The 15938-nt window shown below is 42.0% G+C and overlaps 1 protein-coding gene across 3 annotated transcripts in view; it reads right to left on the bottom strand.

Moving 5' to 3' along the window:
* COBL (cordon-bleu WH2 repeat protein) overlaps positions 1–15938 on the bottom strand; it is a 162201-nt gene that overhangs the window by 58412 nt on the left and 87851 nt on the right. The gene's annotated exons all lie outside the window — the stretch shown is intronic.

The raw sequence follows: 15938 nt of genomic DNA, 5'->3' as shown, positions 1-15938 counted from the left end.
TGTGTTTTGGGAAGGATGCGTGACCCACCAAGCTAAACACAGCCCACCAAATGTGGCCTGTGGCCTTTCGCCACGCAGGTGGGTGGCTGCTGAGTGCTCGCTGGACCTCACAAGAGGCGCGCATAGCCCAGTGGCGAGGCTCATGCAAGTGAATTCACCCGCCCCTAACTAGTATAGAGTTTGGTGAGGAGTGTTTGAAGAGGAAGAAGTTCTCTTTCTGGACCTTATATAAGTTTTCTATTTTTCTAGACGTGGGCGGGAGAGTGGAAGGTTTTGCCCAGGTTTCTTTGAGTACATGCAGTAATACTGGAAACATCAGGATAGTAACCAATAGAGCAAAATCTAGTTATATACTCTTTTAAAACCACATCTGTGACAGGGACCTGACGGACCTTAATCTCTGACTCAGTGGATGTTGCCATTCTCAAGGTTTGGTCCGCATATGGCCTTATGTCATCTTATGGGGAGAGGGGATTCTGATTCCCTACAGCTGTGTCCAATGAGGAGATAGAGGCCCAGACAGATGAAATAGAAGATGAGTCTGAGCAATAGTTGTCCTGCACTGAAGAAGGGGTGTGAGGCAGTGTCTCTGTGTTAAGGGACAGCGATGGCTGGATGAGTTGTACTGCTGGTGGCGCTGGTGCTTCAGAGGATATTTTTTTTTGGTAGAATTATGTTCTGAAAGAAGTTGGCTGGAAGAGGAAGGCAGAGAGCGAGTAGCAGACTCATAAAACTTGGTACACAGTAGTTTCTGGTAACTGAGCGTCAGGCAGTTTTAGATACCATGTGATGTTGTGCAGTTAGATGTTTTAGGTCGTTCTAGAAAGTGAGAATGAGAACATTGGCAGTGTGAATGATGACACAGGCAGTCTCTATCCCTACACTTATAACAATGTCATCTTGGTGATGAAAGGTCTTCATAATAATGGGAAGGAAACCTGTAGAAGCAGGGGCGCCTATGGCTTTCCTATGTCAGATGTTAACAACGAAAGAGAAAATCTCTCAAAGAAGCCGAAAAGGCTGGTGAGGTCTGTCAGTACCAAGGACATCTATACTTTCTTGGGGTATGGTCTTGAGGAAGGTGATAGTAAGGTTCTGGCAAGAAATGTTCCTTGGATTCATCCTCCGATACCAAGTCCAGGCACTGGACATTGTCTGGGGAGATACAGTCCTGTGGGAGTTGTAGCTTCTCTAGGGTTGGTGCCAGTGATTGCGTGACAGTTTGAGGCGCCATCTGTACCGATGGCAGCTGGTTTGGAACTAGCATGGGTTCAGGTTTGATGTCAGACACTATCCTATGAGCGTCTTTTTCTTTTTTGATCCTGGTGCCTGAGGAGGATTATTATGGGACTTGGTTTGACCTGCTCAGTCTTGACCGTCGGTACCAAAGAGTCATTTTTGATTTGTCGGTCCAAGGAGAAAGCCGAAGCTCTCAGTACAGCAGGGGCTGGTACTGGGGACAATTATCCTGAAGCACCTTCCATAGTGTGTGCTGGAAGAAGCTGAAAAAGAGATGGAGCTGGCTTCTTGCAAATGGAAGCCAAGGCAATATGCAGAGGGCTGTTCAGTGTGATTGTGGCTGCTGCCTTGAGGGCTTGCTTGTACAACAGAACCTGGAGAAGTGCTGTTCCAGGAATTTTTGTAAAGGCCTGGCAGTGAGTAGAGGAATCCACCCTGTGTGCCTCTTCAAGGCAGAGGGCAGAAGGCAGCTGGAGTGTCTGTCAGTTAACAATATCTTATCGCCACAGCAGGTTCAATTTTTGAAGAAGGCCTTGGAGCACATGTGCCCCAAAGCGGGCAATGAAATAAAGAGGAAGAAAACCCAACAAAAACAGGAAAAGAAGAGAAAAAAGTGAGAAAGAAGAAAGGAGAACTCTGTTCAGCATTCCCAGAGGGGACAGTAGAATTTTTGAGAATTTTGCCAGGAGGCAAGAGAATGTTCCTAATGCTGCTAGTCGCTGCAGCAAACAAAAAAGGAACTGCGAGAGAGGCAAGACCCAAAGCATGCACAGAGGAGGGGACAGGACTCCTGCATGAAACCGTTTAGTTCTAGAATATTCCAAATTACTGTTCTGCACAGGCGCATAACCCATATGTGTGAGGCACAGAGACCACAAAGAAGAACTAGATAATTGCTGCAATGCTATTGTGGGTGTCCCAGTTGGAACACCATTTTGCACATTTTCCCAAAGGGGCAAAAAGTCAGTTTTGGGGCAGAGCTAAGCTCCCCCTTGTCTGATCTGTCCCAGATTTTGCATGTAGATAGCTACGTAATTGTCCAGCAAATTAGCTAGGTTATGAGATACATAACAAAGCTTATTATGGGATATTATCAGGGGGGAAATTCACCCGTCATGTTGAGCTTCGGGGTGGAGGTTAGTGTTGCCCTTTGAGATATAGGTCTGTGGGGAGTTCATTTAGTGCATAGGTGATGGTAGAATATACTTTTTTTGAATATGAAAATTTGGGAAAGAAGCGAAAAGCCACAAACAGCCACCTGTCTTGTGAAATATGGATGGAAAGCTGCCAGATTTGCTAGGCTGGGAGAGAATGGGTTAACTATCAGCAAGTTCAAAATCCAGCAAGATCAGTCAAGGATTGGGGGAGATATGAGCTCACCCCCCACAAGAAAAAACATTTGTTTGCACTGAGGGAAGTAACTTGGAACATTTTAAATGATAGTGAGCTGTGGTATGCAGCTGGGGTGGGTTTTTTTTAAAGGGGGCTCTCTGGAGCAGCTTGGTCCAGATGAATTAATGAAGACTGGGTGAGGGAATTACAGGGCAGTGCCCTGCCCTTGCAGAAGAGTGATTGATTTGCATATTTTGTTTCCATGGGGTTGTGACTGAATAAATAGGGGCTAGGGGGATGTATTTAAGTCTGTGCTGCACTTTGTATAAAAATATATTTGGGTTTGGTGTGTGTGTATTGGGGGGGGATTTGCAAACTGATAAATTCCTGTGTGTGTGTCTGTCTGCAGGTTTGTATGTAGGCTTTGCATGGGTGGATTCTATACTTAATATAAATCCTTTTCAATTTATGGTGCTGCAACTTAAACTGACACAATGTTTGCTGGGCCACACTTTAAAAAAACAACAACCTGAAAATACGTAACCAAAATTCTCTTACTTAGACTGATTGACTCTTAATTGCCTGCTACCTCAGTTTGCCAGTGTGTTAAATAGGTTTCCTGGTCTCCCATCTCCTTTTAATTTAAAACTTGGAGAAGTGGGCTTGTCTACAGGCCCAACACTCAGGCTGTTGACTGACAGGATCCAGAGACCTGTGGTTCAACAATCATGCATGCATCCCAATGTGCTCCTGCCCTTCATCACTTGCCACACATGTGCTGGTCCCTTTGCCCAAGGCATGTTGCAGTTTGAAAGGAAAGTGACGTTATGGTTGGAAAAATGATTACCCGGCTTTTGTGGGTTCAGTTCAACCATAACTCACAAACCACCATAGGTTTTCCCACTGATACACACCTTATAGATTTAGTAATCCTTACCTGCAAAAACTGTGAAATCCAAAGTCTCCAGACCAAGAGTGCCACCCTAATTAATTACCCATGCAGCACTGATTAGTAGTAAACAGATGATCCTGTTCAGATGACATATTAAAACACTGTGGTTAAGCAACCATGACTTAGCATGTCATGTAAACCATTCCTAACCATGGTGGCTACATAAACATGGTTTAAATATGCTCACTAACCGTTTGCTGCAAAAGGGTTAGTGGCCAAACCATGGCTTAGTGTGTTGTCTGAACAGGTCCTATGTGAGTTATCCTGGACGTAGCTAGTCAAAGCTAAGCACTTTTAAATCACAATGAATTCAACTGCGCATGCATAACTCCTCTGTTGAACTGAATGTGACTTAAAAGTGACATATATAGATTGGGATTTAGAAGTGCTAACCTTAGAAGACTATTTTGACTATGAATGAAATAAGGATCTCAACATTTTTTTATGATAGCAAAAAGGCATTCCATTGATTCAACAAGTAGCTGAAGGCATGTCTACACTACACTTCTAAATAAACTTCAACCCTGTTTAACCATCATGATTCCCAAGTAAGCAACCATGAATGAGATTGTAGTTTTGTGAACAGGAGATCAGTAATAAAGGATTCTTAGCACTCTGGCAAAACTACAATTTTGGATGTTTGCAGTGGAAAGCCAGTTAAATTGTTTTCAAACTGGTTTAGAGTTTATAGTACAGCGATGCCTTAAGTGCCACTCTTTACTCTACAATAAACTTACTGAGTGAATCTCTCCTTTGGTTTCACATTTTAAAAACCTAAGCACATTGACCTCGCTGAGCCCTCCATTATGTACAGCAGGTAAGCTAAACACACAACTCACAATTCCCATTCTACAAAAAGGAACTCACTGCAAGATGCAATTTTGATTTACATAGTGCCATCAACACATAACTGATCCCTATTCGATGAGAACTGACTTTGCTTTCCTGTTCTAAGGAGACTTGTAGAACTGGAAACTAGACTGGAAAACTTTGTAGAAGGAAAATATGTATCCTGAGCAATGGCTTGCTTCAGATGAGAGAAGCTGATTCACCACATCCTGCCTCAGAAAACAGAACGAGAAAAATACCTACTCTTATTAACAGTAGACTATTAGATGCACAGGAGACGCCATTCAGTTGAGGGAACAAAGGAAATGTGTTATAAGAGAAAGGTTAAGAAGATAGGACCCGCCAGAACTTGACATCAAAAGACACCTCCCTTCCTCTCTGAAGGACGACAAAAACAAACTCCTACTTCCCGGTGTCTTGTGATGGTGTTTTCTGATTTAGGTGTAAAGGAGATAACTAATTTTAACCCACCCATCCTTTTTGCTGAACCAATGTTTCCACTGGAACGTGTTCCTGACAATGAACTTCTCACAACATTGAGCAAAGGCAAACATTACTGCAGGGGGGGGATCCGCACGTCGCTCCCAGAGCGCTTCTATGCGATCCCAGTGCACCCCGAAAACGATAGTCTGACTTCTCTGTAAAAGAAACGAGGAAGAGCCGTCCATGCCGCCGACGCCGACGACAAGGAGAGCTCTCCCCTGGCGAGGAGAGCTTGGCAAAAGAAGGAGGGGTGGGGAGCCTTCACCCCTCCTTCTTTTGCCAAGCTCTCCTCGCCGGGGGAGAGCTCTCCTCATGGGCGGCGGCATGGACGGCTCTTCCTCGTTTCTTTTACAGAGAAGTCAGACTATCGTTTTCGGGGTGCACTGGGATCGCATAGAAGCACTCTGGGAGTGACGTGCGGATCCCCCCCAGGACAAAAAGACTAAATAGGTAAAACTAGAATTCACAATCATCAGCAAAAGAAGTGGGGTGAATCCCTGAGGTGTGTACTTAAAGTTGCAATCCTAACAACACTTACCAAAGCCCCACTGAAGTTAGTTCTGGGTTAGAATGACGAGATGATTTAGCTGCAAAGCTGCCTTGCAGATACATTTGACCTACATGACACCATTCTTGTTTCCCAAGTGAATCATGTCAAAATTGATTTTGTATGATAAGCCTGACATGAAGATCCTAAAGATATGCGTGTCTGCAGCAGGGCAAATAATAACTTGTTTTGACATAGCTAGTCATATCTTGAGCCAAGTCTGTCTTCCTCTGATGCAAACCAATTCAAACACCATTGAAACAGGTTACTGCTGCATTATTAAGCACATCAGAGAGCTCCGTAGCACAAGAAACACATCTGGTGCATAGGTGAGCAGATCCACCCTGTCCCATCTCTACCATTCCCATGACAAATTACCATCTCAAGCAAAAATGCATTGGACATCATTGTACGAGCCATGTTGTTGCAACAGCACAACAGTCTGGGCCAGCTCTCAACACTAACACAACACAAAAGATTATGATATCATGCTCATATGCCCCATCATACATAGATGTTAGCTCAAGCAGTAGGTTTTAGATGTTTTATGTGAATTATGGGAAGAGGAGGAGACATTTGAGCATCTTTATAATAACAGCAGCAGTATCCGGCATCATCACTTACCCATTTATTTTAGGGTAAATTATGAGAGCAATCCCCGCAGTACTGGTACTGAATGAAATCCATGAACTTCAGTTGAGTTTACAAAATTTCCATGGCCAAGGAACATGGGGTTTTATTATGTTCGTATCCCACCTCTTCTTTGGAGGACAAAGGAACATGTACGTAGGGTTATTTCATTTTATTCTTACAAGAACCCTATGAGATGACTGAAGATGGAATTGTGACATTCCACCTTTGGAAATCCCTTCCCAAAGAGGTTAGCCTCGTACCATCTTTTTTCCTTTTTTGCACTGTGAAAACCTTTTTGGTTTCCAAGCCTTTCAAACTTGTTTCTGTTATTCATTTAGTCTTTATTCTGGATTCTTAAATGCCTGCTGTGATTTGAATGCTGTGTTAAGACTTTTTGTGGTTTTACTGAGAGCTGCTCTAATAACCATGGGTTGAAGAACAGCCAATAAATAAGATAAATTATAAGTAACTTAAATTAAAAAATAAGTACCAGACTTCCATTTTGTAAAGAAAAGTCATATCCATACATACATAGACAATTGAACAAAAAAACAAGTTCTTTGTCAGAAAAAAGTCAAGTCTGTAAAAAAAGTGACACCTGAGGTTTACCGAAATAGGTCAAACCATGTACGTACATAATCTAATACAAATATAAATATGGAAAGCTTAACAGTTCTTTGCCAGTTGGTACTCTTCTGGTCCTACCAAGGGACCAGACCGTGTTCTTGAGGAAATTAATACAGAAAAAGGGTTATATACACAATTGCCAATGGCAGCCTCACCACAGCAACTCATATAATCCTATCTTCTCTAAATCTTCCCAAAAGGAAGTGTTAAAAAACCCCAATTCAGTTCCAAAGATGGCAAAGAATTTATATCAAGGTCAAAGCGTTATAGTCAGGATCCAGGTTCTGCCTTCTGTTCATGGAAGGACTCTGATTTCTAGGGATCTGCCTGATTTTTGGGGACCTCCTATACCACAGCTCACCCGGTTAAACGGGATCCTCTGACTCGCTGTGTAGCATTTTCAGGGGGCTGGAGGGGTTACCATGGGGAGGAAGGGGTGAATAGGTCAATTTCAGCCAGCCCAATTACTCTTACCTACATCTGGATCCAACCCAATGATTTAATAAATAAATAAATAAATAAATAAATAAATAAATAAATAAATGACCTACAGTGCCTCCATAATAGACAACACTTGTAAGACAATCAGAACCATCATGGGTAGACCATTCACATTAATGCAGTGTTTCTAAAACTTTACATCGGGCCTCTACACAATTTATTAAATGGAGTAGCTCTTCTGCAGTCACACCCAACCCCAATCCCTGAGAACCTAGAAACCTCATTTGGTATATCAGCTTGATTCATTTGGTATGTGTACTGAAGTTTTTAAACATCTGCTTTAAAATCATTAACACGGAACTCTAAAATAGTTGAATTATTCTGTAAGTGTCATCCAATACATATCTACTCAGAAGTAAGTCCCACTGAGTGTTATTAAAGACAAAACCAGAATAGATGTTAAGCTAACTGGCCTCCAGATCCCCCTGGAACCCTTTTTAAAAATTGGTGTTACATTGGCCATCCTCCAGTCCTCTGGTTCAAAGCCCAATCTTAGGGACATGTTACATATATTTGTTAGATGATCAATAATTTCATATTTGATTTCTTTGAGAATTCTTAGATGAATATCATCTGGGTCTAATAATGTATTAACTTTCAATTTGGTAATAAGTTCATCTTTTGTCACCACTATTTGTCTCAGTTCCTGAAAACATCAGTCTCCCTTCCTGAAAACATCAGTTCAGACACAAGTATCTGTCTATATCTTCTGCAATGAAGACAGATGAAAAGAATTCATTTAGTTCCTCCACAATCTCATATTCTGTTAGTACTCCTTTAACTCCATTGTCATCTTCCTTAGCTGTTTTCCTGATTCTGATATATTTGAAGAATTATTTATTGTTGGCATTGAAGTTGTTGTGGTTAGGTTTTTAACCACAGAAGGAAAAGGACTCTAAAGAGTTAAAAAGATGTCCTTGGCCAGATTGTCTCTGCCAGGAGAAGTCCAGTATGAAGCAGATTCTTCCCTGGCCTACGTGCGGTACGAGATGTACAAGATGAAGAGACTATTGGTTAATTGGGCCAAGGAGAAAAGTGTATTTAAGAAGTCCATGTTGTATGGCTTCTTACTGCTGGTACTTACTGCTGGTTCTTACTGCTGGAACTTACTGCTGGAACTTACTGCTGGAACTTACTGCTGATGTTATACTGCTACGTTGTTGCTGTACTGTGAAAGGACTGTATATATGACCATTTATTCTGTAAGTAATTTATTTAGTGTCAGTAAAGCTTCTTACTGACCAAAGACCGTGAGTGCTTCTTTTTGTTCCTAAATTCAAGCTGAAACCATTTCCAGACTCTACGCTGCTGCTATTTCGCACTCTGCTATATTTTTGGGTAAGCAATTACCCCGATAGGTTATGCGCCCAGAGAAAGTCTGGAAGGCATAATTTTTGGTTGCTGGAAAGCTTGAGAGCAAAGGAACGCTGGAGGGAAAGACGGAGTCGAGCTCAGGCAGTTCATCGAGCTCAGACGGGTCTGTATCCAGTGTGAGTCGCGCTCCAGCCCAGCCGGTGAGGATGGCCCAGGTTCAGATGGCATCCAGTATTCCGGTGGAACGGCTGAATGAGAGAAATTACTTAACGTGGTCATTCAAGATGGAAATGTTTTTGAAGCGGGACAGATGTTGGAACGTCGTGAGTGTCCCGAGGCCGGTTGGTCAGACTGCTCAAGAAGCACAAGCGTGGGAAGAGCAGAATGAAAGGGCCAAAGCAAACATTGTCTTGAGTATGGAGGACTCGCAAATTGTCCATATCAACAGAGATGAGACGGCAAGAGACAGCTGGAATGCGCTGAGACAGATTTATGTGCGTGCGTCGGCAAGCACACGGCTGAGCCTCACCAGAGAGCTGTATCGGTTAAAGTTGGAGGAGGCTGGAAGTTTGGCAAATCATCTCCAACAGGTGAGATCTCTATTTGTCCAGTTGCAGGAGGTCGGAATCGTTTTTACGGAAGAGCATAAGTGCTACCTGATTTTGGGGTCGTTGCCTCAAAGCTGGGACGTTCTGACAACCAGTCTGGAAAGTATGAAGACTGATGAACTCACTCTTCATTATTTGACGGGTCGTTTGCTCCAAGAAGAGAAACGGCGTCTTTCCAGGAAGGAGGAAAACTGCCAGGAAAGGGTTAAGCAGTCAGCCCTTGGCAGCAGAGAAAGAATGCAGAATGATAAGTGTTTCCAAGACAACAGTGTGGAGAGAACCGCAGTTGCAATAAGAAAGTGTTATTTTTGCAAACAGCCGGGTCATATCAAACGCTTCTGTAAAAAGAGGAAGAAGGGAGTTACACAGGCTGGAGAGGAGAAGGAATGCTCGAATGCATTTGTTTCAGCCACAGTGAGGTGTAACGAGGCCCAAGAGGTTTGGCTGATTGATTCTGCGTCGTCCAGAACAATTTCTAATAATCCAGAGGCGTTTCGGAAGTTGGAACCAAGCAAGGTGAAGTCAATCACGCTTGCAGATGGACGAACGTCGAGGGTGGAAGGAATTGGCTGTTGCTACGTTCCATGTCTGCAAAAGGAGTGTGAACAGGTTCTGTATGTTCCAGATTTAGATTTTTGTCTCCTTTCTGTTAGTGCTCTAACGTCTGAAGGATACGTTGTTACGTTTCAGAAGGATGAGTGCCAAGTGATTAAGGATGGACAAAATGTGGCACTGGGACATGTTAAAAATGGACTGTTTTACATGGGTGCAGGTAAAGAAAGGGTGGCACAAACTGGTAACGTGCCAGACCATAAAAATTGTGTTCATGAGTTGCACAGGCGTTTAGGTCATGCAAGTTTTAAAGTGTTAAGTCACATGCCTCAAGTGTGTACAGGGTTAAGCTTGCGAAACTGTAAAAATTTCTTGGATTGTTCAATCTGTCATCAGACCAAATCCCGGGTGCAGAACATCTGCAGGAAAAGTGACAGGGTGTCACAAAAGCCTTTTGAACTGGTGTTTATTGACTTGGTAGGGCCATTCACGCCTACACAAGGGGGATCCAGTTACGTGCTTGTAATTCTGGATGATTACACACGCTTTAGTTGGTGTTATTTACTGAAGCGAAAATCAGAAGCTTTTGAAACTTTTAGGGATTGGAAAACTTGGGCGGAAAAGTTCTTTAACAAGCCCATTATTTCTGTGCAGTCGGACCGTGGGGGTGAGTTTGTTTCTGGAAGGTTCTGTGAGTGGTTTAGGAAAACAGGAATCACACACAGGTTAATAGATCCCCAAACTCCTTTTCAAAATGGGTCAATTGAGAGAAGAATTGGAGTACTTCAAATGAAGAAAGATTCTCTCATGGCTGATGCAAACGCTGAGCAAGATTTGTGGGGAGAAGCATTTTTAACCGCAAACTATTTGTGTAATAGAACCTGGAGCAGGGTTACAGGCAGTTCGCCTTACTGTTTACTTTTTGGTTCAAAGCCAGATTTGTCTCACTTGAGAACATGGGGGTCTTGGGCATACGTGCATATCCCAAAGTCCAAAAGATCTAAAGGTGAAACCAAGTCTGTGAAATTACGTTTTGTGGGTTATTCTGGCATGCAATCCAAATCTTGGCGTTTTTCCCTAAGTCATGGGAAGGTGGTTGTTTCTAGGTCTGCTACTTTTCAGGAGGCAGGTTGGGACAGGATACAAGGTTCCCAAGTTCTGTTAGAAACTGTGAACAACCAGGAGAAAACAGTAACTCAGGGGTTAACTTCTCAGGGCCCTCACATCTCTGAGAAGAGTGTTTCCACTCCCAAAAGTGGAAGGGAGGAGGGAAATGAAAGGGAGGAAGAAATTTCCAGTGTACCTCGTCGTTCACAAAGAAAAAACAAAGGAATTCCACCTTTAAAGTATTCAGATGAATTCAGTGTGTGTTATGTGAAGTCTGAACCTGAATGTTACAATTGTGTGTTGAAATTGTCTGAACAAGAGCAAGAAAAGTGTTTTCAGGCAGCGAAAACTGAAAGGGGGTGTTTTCAAACACACGTGTCTGTATGCAAAGGGGCAAGCAAAAGAGTACATGATTGTGGAGCTAGTGGTTCGTCTACTGGTGGCAGGGAGTTCCCAAGACCACATTCAAGAAAACTCAGCCCAAAACTGCAAGAAAAGTTTAAACTGAAGTCTCTGGGGAAAGTTAGGTGTTATCTTGGTGTAGAGGTAGAAAAAATTTCCAAAGGAAATTACCTAAAAAGCCAGAAGCAGAAAGTTTTAAAATTGCTGAAAGTTTGCAAATTGGAAGATTGCAAAGTAGTTCAACGCCCCAAAGCACAAAGTTTTTCAACAGTGCTTGGAAGAAGAAGAAAAGAAAAAACTTACATATAAATAAGTCTCTGGGAAATGTAACACACAGAGAAATGTACACAATGTTGGGATTGTTGTAAACATGTAAAGTTGATTTCTTACAGGTGAAATGTAATGAAATGTAAATTGTATTTTTTCTGTAGTTAAAAATGAAAGGGTGTTGTGGTTAGGTTTTTAACCACAGAAGGAAAAGGACTCTAAAGAGTTAAAAAGATGTCCTTGGCCAGATTGTCTCTGCCAGGAGAAGTCCAGTATGAAGCAGATTCTTCCCTGGCCTACGTGCGGTACGAGATGTACAAGATGAAGAGACTATTGGTTAATTGGGCCAAGGAGAAAAGTGTATTTAAGAAGTCCATGTTGTATGGCTTCTTACTGCTGGTACTTACTGCTGGTTCTTACTGCTGGAACTTACTGCTGGAACTTACTGCTGGAACTTACTGCTGATGTTATACTGCTACGTTGTTGCTGTACTGTGAAAGGACTGTATATATGACCATTTATTCTGTAAGTAATTTATTTAGTGTCAGTAAAGCTTCTTACTGACCAAAGACCGTGAGTGCTTCTTTTTGTTCCTAAATTCAAGCTGAAACCATTTCCAGACTCTACGCTGCTGCTATTTCGCACTCTGCTATATTTTTGGGTAAGCAATCCTGGTGATTTGTTCCTCAAAATGCTGTTTGCATCTTTTATTGTCTGCTTGCATCTACTTTGTGCAAGTTTGTGCTCCCTTCTGTTTTCCTCATTTGGGCAAGACTGTTTTGAGAAGAAGCTGACAATCAACACTTGGACCACTGAGCTTACAATTAAAATGCATTCATTGCCATTTTTCTTAAATGTGTTCATTGCCATAGAAAGTGATCCCTATTTTTTTTTTTTTTAGTAATACAGAAGAAACAATAAAAAGGTGGAAACAGAAAACATAACATAAAGTGATATAATTTAATTATGCCTCAGTTTTGGATCTTTGAATCTAAAGAGCCTGGTGGGAGCAGAAAGCGCTTGTGCTTCTTGTGTGTAGGGCTGCTGAGGGGCAAACTACACATTACATACAAAAATGCGTAACAAAGCTTACGCCCTTTAAAATGAAATCAGCTTCAAGAGCAAGAATTTTGAGGACAGGAATGCCATTCTTCCACCACAAAACAAACGCCTTGCTGGTTTTAAATAAATAAATAAATCAGCCACGCTCAATGGGGCTGATGAGAGCTGAAGTCTAAAACATCTGGAGGGTTACTAGGTTGGGAAATGCTTGGCTACACTGTCACAGGATTTGTACAAGGCTTTATGAAGGTTGGCATGTTTTGAAGTTTCTATTCTATACTTCCTCAGTTGATTCTTAGAAAATTCCATTGAGTAAGAATTTGTTCCCTCTTTTTTTAAAAGTTAGTACACAAAATTTAGTCTCCTTTTCCTATTAAAAATCCAGTAGCCTCTTTGAAAGTAAACACATTCTCCAATTGCAGAATCTTCCTGTTAGTAACAGTTGCATATAAATAAAGTTCTGTAAACAAACCTCTTATCTTTTTATGGAAGGAAGTTCATTAATGAGGAATTGACGTTCTTCCCTGAAAGTTTTTTTTAAAAATCATTCCCACAAACTAAAGAAATAAATGAACATAGTGATATTTTTTATTCCATTTTCACAGCAGATAAGGTATGTTTGTTGGTGTTCCCAAACAAACACTACTCCCATTGCTTCCCTTCCATATAATGCTACCTTTTGTTCCTTCTTCCATCAGAACTAATTCCCATGTTACAAGTTTTATGCAGGACAGTTTCACTCCTGTGATGAAAACTGCTGAAGTGGGTAGAATCCACACACACCTACTTGCAAATACATAGGTAGGCCAAATCAGATTCTCTGTCATACTCATATCTGATTTGTGGACACACACAGGTAAAAACCCTCATATATATATATATATATATATATATATATATGTGTGTGTGTGTGTGTGTGTGTGTGTGTGTGTGTGTGTGTGTGTGTGAGAGAGAGAGAGAGAGAGAGAGAGAGAGAGAGAGAGAGAGATGACTTGCAAGTGTACTCCCATATAACAGATTTGGTTTTCAGCTCGAGAAAGATGTTCATTAATTTGTTTCTTTCAGTCATAAAAAATATATAGCGTTTATCTAGTGTTAAATGGCCTATTGCATCCAAGCCTCAGCAATACAACTTTTATTTAGGGCTGCCACCATTTTGTATCTCTTCTCTCCTCCTTGTAACATCTGACACAAACAAGGTATGATGTGACATCGTGCTGTCCATCTCCCCACTCTCATCTCACATCGCTGGCTGGCATGCCAGAGAAGATGTCGCACAATTGGTTAGAACAACGGAGAGAAAAGATATGAGAGGCAACAGTGGTAAGTCTACAACAGATTTCCAAAATGCTTTTGAAGAAGTCCCCCACCAAAGACTCCTGAACAAACTTAGCAATCATGGAATAAGAGGAGAGGTCCTCTTATGAATCAGTAACTGGTTAGAGAACAGAAAACAGAGAGTAGGAATCAATGGTCAATTCTCCCGATGGAGGGAAGTAAATAGTGGGGTCCCACAGGGATCGGTATTGGGACCAATCCTTTTCAACTTGTTCATAAATGATCTGGAATTAGGAGTGAGCAGTGAAGTGGCCAAGTTTGCTGATGACACCAAATTATTTAAGGTTGTTAAAACACAAAGGGATTGTGAAGAGCTCCAAAGGGATCTCTCCAAGCTGGGATAGCGGGCATCCAAATGGCAGATACGGTTCAATGTAAGCAAGTGTAAGGCGATACACAGTGCGGCAAAAATGACAACCAACTTTAAGTATAACCTAATGGGATCTGAGCTGGTGGTGACTAAACAAGAAAGAGAGCTTGGGATTGTGGTGGACAGTTCGATAAAAATGTCCACCCAGTTTGTGGCAGCGGTAAAAAAGACAAACTCCATGTTAGGCATTATAAGAAAAGGAATTGAGAATAAAACTGCCAGTAATAGAGATCTATGGTGCAACCACACTTAGAATACTGTGTACAGTTCTAGTCACACCTAAAAAGGATATTAAAGAGCTGGAAAAAGTGCAGAAAAGGGCAACTAAAATGATTAAGGGGCTGGAGCATCTCCCCTATGAGGGAAGGTTACATCAACTGGGATTGTTTAGCTTGGAAAAAAGGAGGCTAAGGGGAGACATGATGGAGGTGTACAAAATTATGCATGGTGTGGAGAATGTGGATAGGGAGACATTTTTTCTCCCTCTCCCATAATACTAGAACCCAATGGGGTCATCCCATGAAGCTGATTGGTGGGACATCCAGGACAAATAAAAGGAAGTACTTCTTCACACAGCACATAGTTAAATTATGGAACTCACTACCACAAGATGTAGTGATGGCCACCAATTTGGATGGTTTTAAAAGGGGGTTGGATAAATTCCTGGAGGCGAAGGCTATCAATGGCTACTAGCCCTGATAGTTGGGTGCTATCTCCAGTATTTGAGGCAGTTAGCCTGTGTGCACCAGTTGGTGGGGAACATGGGTGGGAGGGTGCTGCTGCACCCTGTCCTGCCTTGTTGGTCCCTGCCCAATGGCTGGTTGGCCACTGTGTGAACAGAGTGCTGGACTAGATGGACCCTTGATCTGATCCAGCATGGCACTCCTTATGTTCTTAAAACAATTGGGAGTTTCAGAGAGAAAGTGTAGTGTAGTAGTTACAATGTTGGACTGGGACTTGGGAGATCCGGGTTCTAGTTCCCACTCAGCCATGGAAATTCACTGGGTGGCTTTGGGCCAGTCACACACTCCCAGCCCAACCCACCTCACAGGGTTGTTGTTGTGAGGATAAAATGGAGAGGAGGAGGATTATGTATGTCACCTTGGGTTCCTTGGAGGAAAAAAGGCAGGACATAAATGCAATAATAATAAATGCAATAATCTAGGTTCTTGTCCTCACTTGGCCATGAAGCTCACTGGGTGAGTTTTTAACCAGACACTGACTCTCAGCCTAACCTACCTCACACAGGTTTGTTGTGAGGATAATATGAAGGGGAATAGAACTACGTGAGCTGCCTTGGGTTCCTTGTGAGAGGAAAAAGGCCAGGATAGAAGGGTAACAACAACAAGAGGACTATTTACTGTTGACTACCTACTTAGCACACCACTTCCTGCATCTAATGAAATAGGATTTAGTCCATAAAATCTTATGCTATAATGTGTGTGTGTGCGTGTGTTTAATGCTGCTCTTTCTGAAATTCTGAATAGTATCATTATTATTGGAAATGTTATTTCCATTATTTAAATATTCCTGAAATTTGGGAATATTTCCAGTACGTAAAGTGTCTGACAGGGTCATGAAGGCAAGAGTTGCCTTTTGAACATTAGGAGGTAAGAGGTACGGTAACCCGAGTCCAAAACCAAATCTTCGTTGCTCAAGTCTGAAAGTGACAAATACCTCAGAGTCAACAATTCCATTCCCCAGGTCTCCAAAAGTCTAATTAGGCATTTAAAAGGCTCTGTGTCGCCTTCACTG

Source organism: Elgaria multicarinata, chromosome 1, assembly GCF_023053635.1.
Source record: "Elgaria multicarinata webbii isolate HBS135686 ecotype San Diego chromosome 1, rElgMul1.1.pri, whole genome shotgun sequence".
NCBI lineage: Eukaryota > Metazoa > Chordata > Lepidosauria > Squamata > Anguidae > Elgaria > Elgaria multicarinata.
This window is presented reverse-complemented; position numbering and strand designations above follow the sequence as displayed.